The sequence below is a fragment of the Bos indicus genome, chromosome 7 (genome assembly GCF_029378745.1).
Source record: "Bos indicus isolate NIAB-ARS_2022 breed Sahiwal x Tharparkar chromosome 7, NIAB-ARS_B.indTharparkar_mat_pri_1.0, whole genome shotgun sequence".
Lineage (NCBI taxonomy): Eukaryota > Metazoa > Chordata > Mammalia > Artiodactyla > Bovidae > Bos > Bos indicus.
The window spans coordinates 58,900,356-58,915,303 of record NC_091766.1 but is presented as its reverse complement, the minus strand read 5'-3'; the positions used below and the strand labels follow the sequence as shown (position 1 = coordinate 58,915,303).

Below are 14,948 nucleotides of genomic sequence, written 5' to 3'. Positions count from 1 at the left end.
AAAAACTGAAACTATGTGAAGAAATCATTCTATTAATAATACAAAGTTAACCTAACCAGGATTTTACAAATTTCTGGATTTTTTCTTGACTCTTAACATCCCTCACTCATGAGTCATTCTGTTCCCTCCCCCTAGCCCTGTGACTACATATCACAAATTCTTGCAGTGTCATTATACAGAAACTTTCAGAATATCACTCAACAATAAATGCTTCATTTAACCCATAAAGTACTAATACCTGACATTAACAAACCTAATGACTAAGGAAATAGTTTTCCCATGAGTACTTTCACATTATTCTGTAAGGGGTGAAAATTGTAATAGTTGGTGCTCATATTGTTACATTTGGTGTCATCAGACTAGAGCTACATTCAATGTGACATATCTGGGAGTCAACCTGCCTAAGAATTCTCAGTCTTTAGGAATGTGAAGATGGTAGCATATTCCTACCCAGATTTCCATGGCCAAAGCATTAAAACAGTCTCTCAGCTCTTTTCACGCTTAGGCTCTTTTTCTGTTCTATTTTGTTTTCTGTCTTTCATGCTCAGGCTTTAAACACTATTTTCCACATATGTTCACACAACAGCAAAGAACCCAATTTAATTAACAAAAAAAAAATCACAATTTAAACAAAAATTAAATATATACTGACATAAATCATAGCAGGATCCTCTATGACCCACCCCCCAGAATATTAGAAATAAAAGCAAAAATAAACAAATGGGACCTAATTAAAATTAAAAGCTTCTGCACAACAAAGGAAACTATAAGCAAGGTGAAAAGACAGCCTTCATAATGGAAGAAAATAATAGCAAATGAAGCAATTGACAAAGAATTAATCTCAAAAATATACAAGCAACTCCTGCAGCTCAATTCCAGAAAAATAAATGACCCAATCAAAAAATGGGCCAAAGAACTAAATAGACATTTCTCCAAAGAAGACATACAGATGGCTAACAAACACATGAAAAGGTGCTCATCATCACTCATTATCAGAGAAATGCAAATCAAAACCACTATGAGGTACCATCTCACGCCAGTCAGAATGGCTGCGATTCAAAAGTCTACAAGCAATAAATGCTGGAGAGGGTGTGGAGAAAAGGGAACCCTCTTACACTGTTGGTGGGAATGCAAACTAGTACAGCCACTGTGGAGAACAGTGTGGAGATTCCTTAAAAAACTGGAAATAGAACTGCCTTATGACCCAGCAATCCCACTGCTGGGCATACACACTGAGGAAACCAGAATTGAAAGAGACACGTGTACCCCAATGTTCATCGCAGCACTGTTTATAATAGCCAGGACATGGAAGCAACCTAGATGTCCATCAGCAGACGAATGGATAAGAAAGCTGTGGTACATATACACAATGGAGTATTACTCAGCTATTAAAAAGAATACATTTGAATCAGTTCTAATGAGGTGGATGAAACTGGAGCCTATTATACAGAGTGAAGTAAGCCAGAAAGAAAAACACCAATACGGTATACTAATGCATATATATGGAATTTAGAAAGATGGTAACGATAACCCTGTATGCGAGACAGCAAAAGAGACACTGATGTATAGAACAGTCTTTTGGACTCTGTGGGAGAGGGAGAGGGTGGGATGATTTGTGAGAATGGCATTGAAACATGTATAACATCATATGTGAAACAAATCGCCAGTCCAGGTTTGATGCATGATACAGCATGCTTGGGGCTGCTGCACTGGGATGACCCAGGGGGATGGTATGGAGAGGGAGGTGGGAGGGGGGTTCAGGATGGGGAACACGTGTACACCCGTGGCAGATTCATGAAGATGTATGGCAAAACCAATACAATATTGTAAAGTAATTAGCCTCCAATTAAAATGAATAAATTTATATTTTAAAACATAATAAATATATAATTATATAAAAACAATATTATACTATCCAATTTGATGGCAAAATCTCTCAGCCTCTGTCCCTGCTTTGGGGAAAAGAATATGCATTTTTTGTACTGCAGTTTCCTCATGTGCAAAATGGATATAGTAATGGCCATCAAGTTCAGAGAATTGCCTTATGGTTTAAGGGAGATAGTAATCATGAAAGCAACAATTATAGCTCCCATTTATGGTCTGCTGCTGCTGCTAAGTCGCTTCAGTCGTGTCCGACTCTGTGCGACCCCATAGACAGCAGCCCACCAGGCTCCGCCGTCCCTGGGATTCTCCAGGCAAGAACACTGGAGTGGGTTGCCATTTCTTTCTTCAGTGCATGAAAGTGAAAAGTGAAAGTGAAGTTGCTCAGTCGTGTCCAACTCTAGCGACCCCATGGACTGCAGCCTACCAGGCTCCTCCGTCCATGGGAGTTTCTAGGCAAAAGTACTGGAGTGGGGTGCCATTGCCTTCTCCAGTGATGTCACAGTGATGGCTTAATCTAATCCTTCCAACCACTCTTGTTAACAGTTATTAATATTATTGTAACTTCATTTTACAGATGCAGAAATTGAGGCATGTAAACGTTACACTGCTTGCTATAGTTCACAAGCTGGCTGTTCATTTTTGAAATGAACATCTTTATCAATCTGTGCCAAATAGAAAAATAAGGCAATCATTTTAGTGAATAGCAAGTTTCTAAATGAGAAACTTCAGGTTCTTAGCTATTAAAAGTAGCCCCCAAATTACCAGTTTGCTAAACATTTTAACTCTTACTTCATCAGAGTAAGAAGTGTGTTGTTTTTTACTTTCAGTGTGTACTTTACAGAGAATTTAAGTAATTTGCCCAACTACACACATTTAGTGATGGAACTGGAATTTGAACACTGCTTTGCCTAACGTTAAAGCCACCTCTTGTAACCACAATGTTTTACTGACTCTAAAACCCCTTGACCCTAAAGCGAGTTTGACCAAATGTCCCAACTCTGCCCATGTGTCATTTCTTCTCTACCCTCTTTACTGGATCAAGGACCATCACCTTCCTTGCTTCTCTATTCATATAGCTTAATTTGCTGAGTGATTTTGGAAGAGGCTGTCGACAAAATTTAATTCTTTTGTTTTTCCTCATCCATAATTCCCAGACCCACAAGCTTTTTCCATTTCTAGAAGCTAGAGGGGAAAGGGATAGAGAATCAAATCCTGACTCTGATTCTGGAAACTTCCTCCACAGACCAGGGAGGTGCACACTCCAGAAATTATGTTCCCTCCTCACACAAGTGTTCATCTCTGCTCATTTGTCCCATTCCAGGCAAGAGTCTCCATCCTTCCACACGTAAGCACCAAGTGAGTTTTATTCTTAATAACAAGAACAACGATAACAATTAGTATTTATTAGAGTCTTCGGTTTCTCAGTACTTGCTAAATGTTTCTTATTCTTTATACTATTTCATTCTCATTGCCACACACTGAAGTAGGTATTACTATCACCATTTTGCAACTGATAAAACTGAAGTTTGTGCAGATTAAGTAATTTTGTCATGAAGCCTGTAAGCTGGAGAATGAACATTGGTTTTTCTGACTCCAAAGCCCTTGTTCTGAACCCTTGCCCCATATTACATCTGATCCCATCCCATCAAAATATAGTTCATGTTTGAGCATAAATATAGCATCGATGTAGTGCAAACAAGTTCACACATGCATATACAAGAATCATCATATTTATATATTATGCAATTCCACACCTACAGGTATTTTCTCACAGTGTCTTTCAAGTTTCACTTAGCAGCATTGTGACCTAGCAAGTCATATGAATTCTGCAAATAGTATTGCTATTCTGATGCAACTCAGTGGAAGCCTTACTATTATAACAAAATTGTCTGAGGCATTTCACGGACGTGAGTCTGAGTGAACTCCGGGAGTTGATGGACAGGGAAGCCTGGCGTCCTGCGATTCATGGGGTTGCAAAGAGTCGGACACGACTGAGTGACTGAATTGAACTGAACTGAAACATTTTATCTAGTTCTCACTTGGGGTTCATATCAATCATAATATGTGCGATTATCTCATTTTGCAGAAGGTGGTACAGTTTCTGATAATTGGACAATGACCTGAAATTAGAGGCCAGCAGGGGAAAGAGTGGGGAATTTAATCTCAGTCAAACCCTAAAGCCTAGGCTCTTTGCATCACGTGCTTCATGAACTACTTGCTCATCCTATGCTCTCTCTTCACTCTGTAGTCGCTGGTATTGGTCATCTTGTGAAATCAAATATTTCCCTAGATGGAAATCTCCAATCACTTGTATCATTACTACACCAGAATGCTTTTACCCAGGTGGAGTCCTTATTTCTTCCTCTCAGTCTTTTACTTCCCAGTGAAATGCCTGGATACAGTCCAGAGTAAAATGAGTTGAATGGCTTCCTGCTCTGTGATGCTGACTCAGCTAAAGTGGGGTCTGCGTGACTGAAGACAGTTTGTCTCCAAAGGCAGGTCTCTCTATCTTCTGGGTAGCTCCAGGGCTAAGAACCCAACAAACCAGCACTTTGTCTGGGATGGCTTCTGACTTCTACACTAGCACTTTTATTTGTGAACTGTCTTTTCTCAGTGCAGGAGATAGAAAGATAGAAGCCCTCTATCACCTGAAATCCTACATCTATAGTTATTCAATACCCGCACATTTTCTGATTCCATACACTCATATGAACAGGACATTCAGTAATAATCTAAGATAGGACTTTTTGTGAGCTAATGTTAATTCCAATACAAACTACTAATTATAACCCCATTAAAAAAAAAAAAAAAAACTATGATCCCAATCCAGCTCAGAAAAATTTAAAAGTGGAACTCTAAATTATAAATGTGGAATTATAAATAATTCCACAGCATTTCACTGCCAAGGCTGATAAATAAACTAGATTGCATAACCTATTTTTTATATCCCATAGGCCAAACCACCATTATAGCCTGCCTATAATACTGCAATAGCCTTTGGACATTTCTGTGTTTATAGTCTTGTACCCTTACAGTCTAATCAAAGATCCGCCAATATGTTATTTGATAAAATAAATTATGTTGTCAGTCTCCTTCTTAGCACCATCTTATGATTTCTCTTTAGTCATAGAGTAAGATCTAAACTCCTTATAATGCTGGTTAGATTTTATTCAGAGAACATTCTCAGAGACTCTCTTGGAAAATTCAAGACAATCGTCAGTCAGTCTATGAATACCCAGCAGAGAAATTTTTCCCTATAAAATGTTGCAATTCATGGGGAAAACCTGAGAGCAGCAAGAAAAAGAGAGCTTTTTAATAAAAAAGCAACAGAGAGATAACCACCAAAAGAAAAACTATGCTTCTTATGGGGATCTGAAGTAAAGCATTCAGAATCTATGCTATACTTAGGCTTTTACCAAAAAGCAGGATTATTTAGCTTGAAATAGAGCAATGAAGCTTCACTCAATTTTTATTTAGACTTTTTTCTAAAGATTCTTGGGATTATGGCATCTGTGGAACTGAAATAGAAACTAAAAATCAGTTATTCTAAGACCTTTCATCCATGAATGAAGACAGTAATACCCAAAGAAGAATGAGGTGCCAAGATATTTGACTCCACAAGATAATCAATACCAGCAACTGCAATGTGAAGAAATATCTTAGGATGAGGAAATAATATGAGTTGGTGTCAGAGCCAGGACTGGAACCCATGACTCCACACTGCCCAGTGCTTTCAAACAATCTGTCATAAAAAATACCAGCTTCTCTTTTCTTTCTTTCCTTTTCTTTTTTTCTTGTTTGTTTTCTATTCATCACAAACCAATGCCTTAAATTAAATGAAACATATACCACCAGCCCTCCATTTTCATGGGGGATTGATTCTAGGACTCCTCATGAATACTAAAATCTACAGATACTCAAGTCCTTTATCACACATGTGCCAAATATGAGTGCACATTTCTCTACTGGTAGATTAAACAGACATAAAGGCACTCTGTAAGACTGATACACATCTGTTTAAATGCTTGTTCTCAATCCCATACTTATCACATTCAGAACAGCAACAGATTGAGGACCAGCACTGGTCTGAGGACTGCACTTTGAGTAGCAATGCTCTAATGTCATGCCTAACCAGTCACCTTCCAGATCCACAAGATCCTTCTTGGTAGCAAGTTGACATTTGACCTGGATAAATCCTTACAAAGCAGGCTGTTGCCATCTTCAAATGCAATCCTTGTTCTTCAGAAATTAACTTCATCATGAACTTACTTCTTCTGATGAGTTCAGAGAAATCCTGGACCTAGTAGTGACTTCAGACATAGGAAAGAAGGTTCCTCATACTGAGCATTTTAATAACGAAAAAGGCTCAGAATGACCAGTGTTTAAGAATACACTAAGAATTTCTTCAGACATGTATTTCACAAAGAAGAGCACTGAGGAACATATAGTCATTTTTTCCAAAACTGCCCTGTAGCATCATCCTGTTTCTACCAACACTTCTCAATCTGTCTTGTTTCATTTTTTCCATATAACCATTCCCTCTTCAAACTTTATACCTTATTTGTTTTCTATATCCTCTGATAATAGCAATATGTAAGTAAATTCATCAGTTACAATCCTAAGTGCTTTATGCACATTCATTCATTCATTTACTTCTTAGAACTATTGCTATCCTCAACTTTAGAACAACTCTGTGAAGTAAATACTATTACTATCCTCAGTGCAGAGATGGAGCATAGAGAGAAAGTGGGTGGGTTCAATTTGAACTTTGTAAGATAAAACACCTGTAAGACACGCATCCATAGATATTCACAAGGCTGCTATACTTAATCATGAAATTCAGGAGAACATTTGAATAAGATATTAGAATCCTCAGTCTGTGGATGCAAACGAGGGTAGTAGACCTGGAGGACATCTTTTAGGATCATTTGCAGAGTTAAAAGGGTGGGGAGGGGCCGAGCTCTAAAGCGCACCAGACACACCATAATCTGTCATTAATGGAGTCACGTAAGTACAGTGACTGGATCTTGTGTAACTGAACTGCTAAGGAAAGCATCTCTGTTTATACTGGAAAAGGGGCCCAGATTCCAGTATCTTTTGCCTTCAAAAAAGGGCAGAGACAAATATTAGAACATGTTGGTCAATGACTAAGAAGGCCTGGAAACTATGACTGAAACAGTGTAACTGTGGGAGCACCACAGAATGGCATGGAAATCAATAACCACAGGGCAAGCACTCCATCAGTCTGCAGCCTTCTGAAAGATTCTCTTGGGAGGCAATGGGAGACTTGTTCTTTGTGGTTAAAGAAGATGAAATTAGGACATGTGGGTGAAAGCTGCAGAGAAGCCTATTTCAGCTCGCTTAAGGAAGTGTTTCCCATGGCCAGAGCTCTCAAGTGGACCTGGTTGCCTGTCAGCAGCCACTGGCGGGTGAAGGCCAGGTTCCAGCTGAGGGTTAGACAGGATGGGTCCCCTCTGTACTCATGGGAACCCTCATAGCCTTCCTAGTTGTGAGGAAGGCTGTGAGGATAGAATGGGTATTTTTCCTGGTTGGGCAAGAACTATAGGACAATAGCCGTGTGGTTCTCAGACAACTCTCCTTGACTGTGACGTGGGTTCTATAAAGGCCAACAATAGTGCTCACAGAGCAATGGCTCTTTGAGTCCCGTCAAGCACTACTTTAGGTGTCCTCCCAAGTTGGAGGAGGAAGACTCTCGTTTCAAGTCTCTCTTACATCAAGAGAGAATTCACTAAGGGCAGACTCACAGAAATCTCCCATCTGAAACAACCTCAGAGTTCTAGCTGAGTTCACACCACATAGGATCTCCCTTTCAGCACCCCTAACAAATGCCCACCTAGTTCTATTTATACATCTTCCACAATGAGGAGCTTTCTGCTTCACAAGGTAGCCATCCATGGTTCAATAGTTCTCTTTGTTATTTATAAAAATGAAAACAACGGAGGACATTTAGTTGGTTCTCACTATGTGTCCAACTAAGTTGAATACTTTCCATTCATTAAACCATTAGTCCTTGCCACACAGACTTATTAAACAGATGAGGAAATTAAACATCATAATGTGAGGAGTATGTCCAAGGCCATGAAAAGTGATAGAGCTAGCTTCAAAGAATATGATTTTCACAAACCACTCACTCATCAATCATTTCAATTGTAACATGTCTGAAAATTGCCTTTACTGTTACACACCAAAACTTTCTCTTTAAATGCTTTTGTTTCAACTTTTTTGAAAAGTTAAATATCTACTTTAACCACTTCTTATATATCTGAAATCATAAAATTGTCTACTAGTTATATATTTCCCTAGTATGTAGTAAAGTAAACTTATAACAAAATTTTTCAAAATGTTAAATCATGTCCTAGATAAAAAAATCTTTCTTAGCACCATTTTGTATATACTGTATTTTGGAAAACATTGCTCAGCGCTACATTATTTCTAATTTTTTAAATACATATTTTGAATCAAAAACTCAATTTTTGCAATTATTTCTCACTGTTGGTATTAACTCTGCCCTGTGAGCCTACAGAGAAAAAGTCTTGGCAATCTTGTCTTTAAGACTGGTTTTCAAGTGTCTGAGAAGACCCTATCTCCCTGCAGTCTTCTCAAGGTTGGTCATTTCCTGTTCCTCCAACTCTTAGAGCTTCTAGGTTCCTCTAGACCCTCTTAGGCTGGTCACTCTTGCTTAAATTACCCTATGCTGTAAAAATAAGCACAGTTGTTATTACATAAGGCTATATACAACCCTACTTGTAAAACTCAGAATCTTTACACATATACCCAGTAGGTGCTTCTGTACTCAGATTCAGATGGAACCAGGGCTGGGGACAGAGCACATAGCTTGCTGGAAAGAACATGGTCCCAGCCCAGACATGGACTGTTTCACAGCTCTGCCCACCCTCTGGCTACCACTTGATTTATAGGAGCCTGAGTTTATTTAGTCGAGAAATGAATATAATGTCTTGCTGTGCCAGCCTCTCAGTGTGGTTGAGAGGACAAAATGAGAGAGAGGACAAAATGAGACAATTGACATGTAAATTGTGTAAACAATAAAGAGTTCAACACATTAGTTATCACTAAAGCAGACCATATGGACTTCCCCAGTGGTCCAGTGGAAGCTGTCCATGCTTCCACCGCAGGGGACAGAGATTTGATCTTGGTCAGGGAACTAAGATCCCAAACACCACACAGTGCGGCCATTAAAAGAAAACAATTAGGCTGCATGGCCTAAATACACCATTATTTAATCCTATAAGTGACCTTCGAACCCAGGCTACCTTATAGCTCTTCTAGAAAATATCAACTTAGTGTTGTGGACCACACTTGCTGGTCAAGTAAGTCACATGTGAGGGTTGCTATATTCTAGTCACTGTTCCAGGCCTGGGATACAGTGTTGAGTATAGAAGACAAGTAGGGTGGATATTCAACTAGACAAACTAATGGTCGTACTGATCACTAAGATACTGAAATATTTCCACAACAGTGGGTACATAGACATTTTCTTGAGTCCCGTAATTAACCTGCCCTGCTTATTTACTTCAACCCCTCCCTCTGGACTCCTGGGCCTCCTCAACAACTTAAAGGTCAAGGGGGCCCCCTGGACCCTGTTTCAAGACTTTGGTCAATGTCAATCTTGACTGATTAGTGCCATGTAACACTGGTTGTTAAACATTTGGAATAGCACTCTGGGAAAAGAGATTCCATTCTACTGAGAAGATACAGAGTAAACAGTGAATGAAACAATGCATAAGTCAATAGCAGATTGTGATAAGACTCTAAAGAAACGAGATGGTAGTTGGGCTGAAGCAGGGGTGGACCTCAGATAGCGAGATAAGGAAAGGCCTCCTTGCAGAAGTGACATTTTTTTGAGACAGGAATAGGGAAGAAGGAGTGAGAGCCACCCATGCAGAGATCTCGGGGAAGAGCACTGAAGAGAGAGGAAAGAGCATCGAAGGGAAAGGAACGAGTAGGAGCCAAAGCCCTGGGGCAGGAACGGGTTTGGCATGCACAAAGAGGAGAGAGAAGGCCCCTGCGACTGCATCACAATCAGTGTTGTCCAAAGTAGGCCAGTGCAACAGCATGTGAGCGTGGGCAGTCTCTGGCAACAATCTGGGTTTTATTCCAAGTGTGAGGAGCAGTCACTGGATGATTTAAGAACACTGAAATGTGATGATCATATTTACAAATGCCTGGTTCTAAGAAACTCAGAAGACACTGTTTCCTATTGTCTGTTGACTACAACTGCAAAAGCTGAGGCTGACGAATGACCTGATAGACGCATACCTGGTAATGATAACAAATTCACCAGCCTAGAGTCTGGGACCAAAATGGGAGGGAAATCAGACACCCAGGAAACCTGCCTTGCAAGGTTGGAAAAACAGGAAATGACCAACCTATAGAAATCTTAATGGGAACATAATCTTCTTAGACACTTAAAAACCAGCCTTGGAGACCAAGCTACCAAATGTTTTCCTTTCTTTTTTAAAGTATAGTTGATTTACAATGTTGTGCTAATTATTACTGTACAGCAAATGATGGCCATCATTAAAAAGTCTACAAACAACAAACGCTGGAGACCGTGTGAAGAAAAGGGAACCCTCCTACACTGTTGGTGGGAATGCAAATTGGTGCAGCCACTATGGAAAACAATACGGTGGTTCCTCAGAAAACTAAAAATAGAATTACCAGTAAAGCAACTATCCTCCAATTAAAAATAAATTTAAAACAATAATAAAAGACAAACAAAAAATTACCATATGACCCAGCAATCCCACTCCTGGGCATACATCCAAAAGAAACTCTAATTCCTATGTTCATAGCAGCACCATTCACAGTGTTCTCAAGACATGGAAACAACCTAGATGTCCACTGACAGATGAATAGACAACGAAGATGTGGTGTGTATGTACAATATTTTCCTTTCAATAGTCTGACTTCCACAACAATCAGGTAAAGTGGTTCAAGGAGAAGTTATCATTTCTTACCATTTTATAAATAAGAAGCACCAGATTCTGCAAAGAAAATTACAACTGTGCTCCACAGAGCCATTGGCAGGGGTTATTTCACTTATTTTACTTACTGAGAAATCAATCAAGAAGATTTACCTGATTTTACACACAATCATCACTGCTGGCTTAGACTAGAATACAGATGCCCTGATTCTCATTATAATATTCCTTATGACGTTGGGGAATAGGAGAATTTTGTAACGTGTTAGTCAACTGAAGAATGACCCAGCCAATTCCCCAAGTACTATTCAGCCCACAGATGTGATGACTATCTGGTCAGGCATTCAGACAACCTGTTTGCTTTATCGAGTGTAGAGAAGGCATACATGCATTCGGTTTGGCATATATACACTTCAGTTAATTTTCATTCTAAATTTTAGAGATGGCTAAAATCTGCCCAGAAAATTATCTGTGATTGAACTATCATCTAGTCAGAAAAAAAAAGAGAAAAATCTAAGCTTTCTAAAGATGACCCAGAAGATCACAGTAGTATGAGGGAAAGAGGGGTGGATGAGAAAGGAAGAAATGCTTCTTTGTTCCTAAGTAGCCTGTAACTGTGAGTCACTCAGTCATGTCCAACTCTTTGTGACTCCATGGACTGTAGCCTGCTGGGGTTCCTCTGTCCATGGAATTCTCTAGGCAAGAATACTGAAGTGGGTAGCCATTCCCTTCTCCACGTAGGGGATCTTCCTGACTCAGAGGCTGAACCGAGGGCTCCTGCATTGCAGGTTCTTCACTGTCTAAGCCACCCAGATAACTAATGGGAAGCTGCGATACCCACAGTTATCCAAAAGGTACAGAATAATAGAGGTATACATCTTACGGTCATTATACACCACTACTGAATAAGAGAATGTCAGAAACATGAGAAAAATCTGTTGTCCACAGAATGGAATTTAATGTCAAGGTGGCCTTTCCCATACTTTTGCAATGAAGTTTTCCCTCTGGACCCTCCTCCCTGCTGCATAGTTCCAACTTCATCTCCATTCGGTTCTCTCCCCATAACACTCCTTCACCCACGTCCTTAGCTTACTTTGATATTTTCTCTCTTCCAATAGTCTGTAAAGTCCTCTGCAGGGACCATGTCTCCTTCTCTCCCTAATTCCATAGTGCCAAGCATGGTATATTTCATTGTAAGGACACAGTCCAGTTCAGTTCAGTTGCTCAGTTGTGTCCAACTCTTTGCGACCCCATATGAATTGCAGCACGCCAGGCCTCCCTGTCCATCACCAACTCCCAGAGTCTACTCAAACTCACGTCCATCGAGTCAGTGATGCCATCCAGCCGTCTCGTCCTCTGTCATCCCCTTCTCCTCCTGCCCCCAATCCCTCCCAGCATTAGGGTCTTTTCCAATGAGTCAACTCTTCACATGAGGTGGCCAAAGTACTGGAGTTTCAGCTTCAGCATCAGTCCTTCCAATGAACACCCAGGACTGATCTCCCTTAGAATGGACTGGTTGGATCTCCTTATTAAATAACACAAAACACAGCCATGACTTCCATTTATGGAATAACATGTACCAGGCATGTAAGTGTTTTACCTAGTTTATTTTTATCCTTTTAGCAATCCATGATGTCTTCAGTATCATTTTACAGAGGAGCAGATAGAAGCTTGAGGAACTTAAACAACTTGCCCAACATCACCTAATGAGTAAGGAGCAGCTCAATTCACTTTTTTTTTTTTTGATACAAACTCTAGAGTAACCTACATACTAATCTTGGCTGCCTCTCTGTACTATTTCATTATAAAATTGAAAGGAAAGAGCTGGAATGATGAGACAGAGTCAGACAAGCAGCCACTTGCATTAAGGAAGCTGGACCAGTTGAGCGGCCAGCAGAGTCCACATTCTTACTGTGTACCTGGGTATTAGAGGGTGGGCAGGTATCTGTGGGAAGGAACTCATTTCAGACCTTAAGCTAGTTCCCATCCCCTTTTAATACCAGACAAACAAACTGAAAAGGAGCTGCCCCGTGCTCAGATGTACTGCATGCTAATCCTGTACTCCTTGGGAGAAGAGAAGCAGTAGGAAATGTTTTCTACAAGTCTTTTCCTGGCAGACAGAGAGCTGAGTCAGACAGTCGGCTGAAATTGTGAAAGGGTAGACAGGCAGCTTAACAGAGGGTGGTGCAGGTTTCTTGTTACTTAGCCTTTCCCAGGAGCTGGGGAGCAGGATGCTCGCACCACAGTGAGAGCGGATATTTAGAAAGAGTGGGAGGTGTCCTGGTGAAGGAGAAATATGCCAATTTGGAAATCCAAGGTCTTGAAGTTGTTGAAAAAGCTATTGAAATGACGACAGCGAATACAATGGGGTGTGGTTTAGTAGAAACGGGCACTAGCCTTGAACTTAGGAAATTGTACCTTTGAATTTCAGTGTTGGAACAAACTTTTTTGAAATGTTAATTAATATGAATTTGTTGCCAGAATTTTGCTTCATTCCTCATTTCTTCCCACATTCAATCAGCTAAGCATTCTCCATCATTGCTGTGGAGATGAAGTGACAGAAGAAAGCAGAAAAAGCAAAGGGAGTCGGTTGCTGGTTTGGAGTTTAGCAACCCACACGTTATGCCTCAGCTATAGATGCATGAAGTTTTGAAAGAATATATGATATGGTGATGATATAAATGATAAGAGAAAGTTTACCTTGAAGACAAAAGATGGGTTCCAAAGGCTAAAAACAAAAAGATAAAAGATACTTAGAAGACAGTTGGACAAAGAATGAGAAGAAATAGCCGGAGAGACCTTAAGAACAGCACTGAGTCAACATCCAAAAATGACCAGTGTCCATCTGAGCAGGACCATGTGTAACCAGGGCCCAGGAATAGAAGCTACAGCCTTCAGACATGAAGTCTCACATGCTGCCTGTACTGAGGGGCTATGCTGAGGTCCTTCCTTTGACAGAAGTTAGCATCTAGTACACTGATAATCAAGCACAAGTGAAAGCCACGGATACCCTGGCCCATAAGCTTGTGTGACCCCCATCCAGCATATCCTAGAATTGTCGAGTATTTTTTAAAATGAAACAATTGTATTCAAATTCTTCAAAATTTATACTCAGTATGTTGTTTTCAACATGTTTCATTTTATAAAATGGTTGCATTGTTTCACTTTTCTTTTATAGTTTTCTTTTATACTTTTTCTGTACAGTTCTTCAATAGAAGCCAGCATCCTGAATTGCTCAGTTAGAAGCCCCTGTTTAAATTTCTTCCCAATATCCATGGCCAACCTCTGTCTTCTAAATGAAATACTTTTGGTCTTTTGAATCCCTGATAGGGTGAGACTGCATTGTTACCCATAACCACACGGCCTAGTTCAGAATCAATCTTAGCATCCAGTTTTGCATTTCTAATCAAATTTACAATCCACCTTTCAGTTTCTTCTGGAGTTACATTCAGTTTACCTGCCAACATGTTAATGGTGGTACACTGATGGATACAGTGTATTTTGAGACAAAAAATTCAAATATAAAGAGTTTGGCATTTTCAATGAAATCCTCAAGTCACCAAGAAGAAATCATTCACTAGCACTGACTCATATTTCCTCAGCTTTTTCTGAGCCCTACCAAAGTCAAAGTTAACATATAAATATTAAACAAACTCTGTAACTGGGTTTTTATATGTGTAGGATTCCTGTTGAATAATTTTGACCAGATCTTTTATTAATAGTTCCTGCCAGCGTTTTTGAACATCTTTGTTTGCATGACTACTGGTAAAGAATCCACCTGCGATGCAGGAGACCTGGGTTCAATCCCTGGGTTGGGAAGATCCTCTGGAAAAGGGAAAGGCTACCCACTCCAGTATTCTGGCCTGGAGAATTTCATATGCTATACAGTCCACGGGGTCGCAAAGGGTCGGACACAACTGAGTGACTTTCACCTTCACTATGGTCAAAAAGCATAGAATATGTAGATACATTGTATAAAGCACGTTAAGATACTGTGGCTCACAAAGGAAGAGATCAATAATGCTATTATAATCTTTGGGGGTGATTGAAGAAAACAGAGACCAGTGAATGAGCTGTGTTTGCTACTGAAGAGACTGAAGT

The 14,948-nt window shown here is 39.9% G+C and overlaps 1 protein-coding gene and 1 pseudogene across 3 annotated transcripts in view; both read right to left on the bottom strand.

Moving 5' to 3' along the window:
* The window catches only part of SPINK5 (serine peptidase inhibitor Kazal type 5), a 258,121-nt gene that overhangs the window by 187,398 nt on the left and 55,775 nt on the right, over positions 1-14,948 (bottom strand). The gene's annotated exons all lie outside the window — the stretch shown is intronic.
* The window catches only part of LOC139184001 (eukaryotic translation initiation factor 3 subunit E pseudogene), a 64,313-nt pseudogene continuing 58,276 nt past the window's right edge, over positions 8,912-14,948 (bottom strand).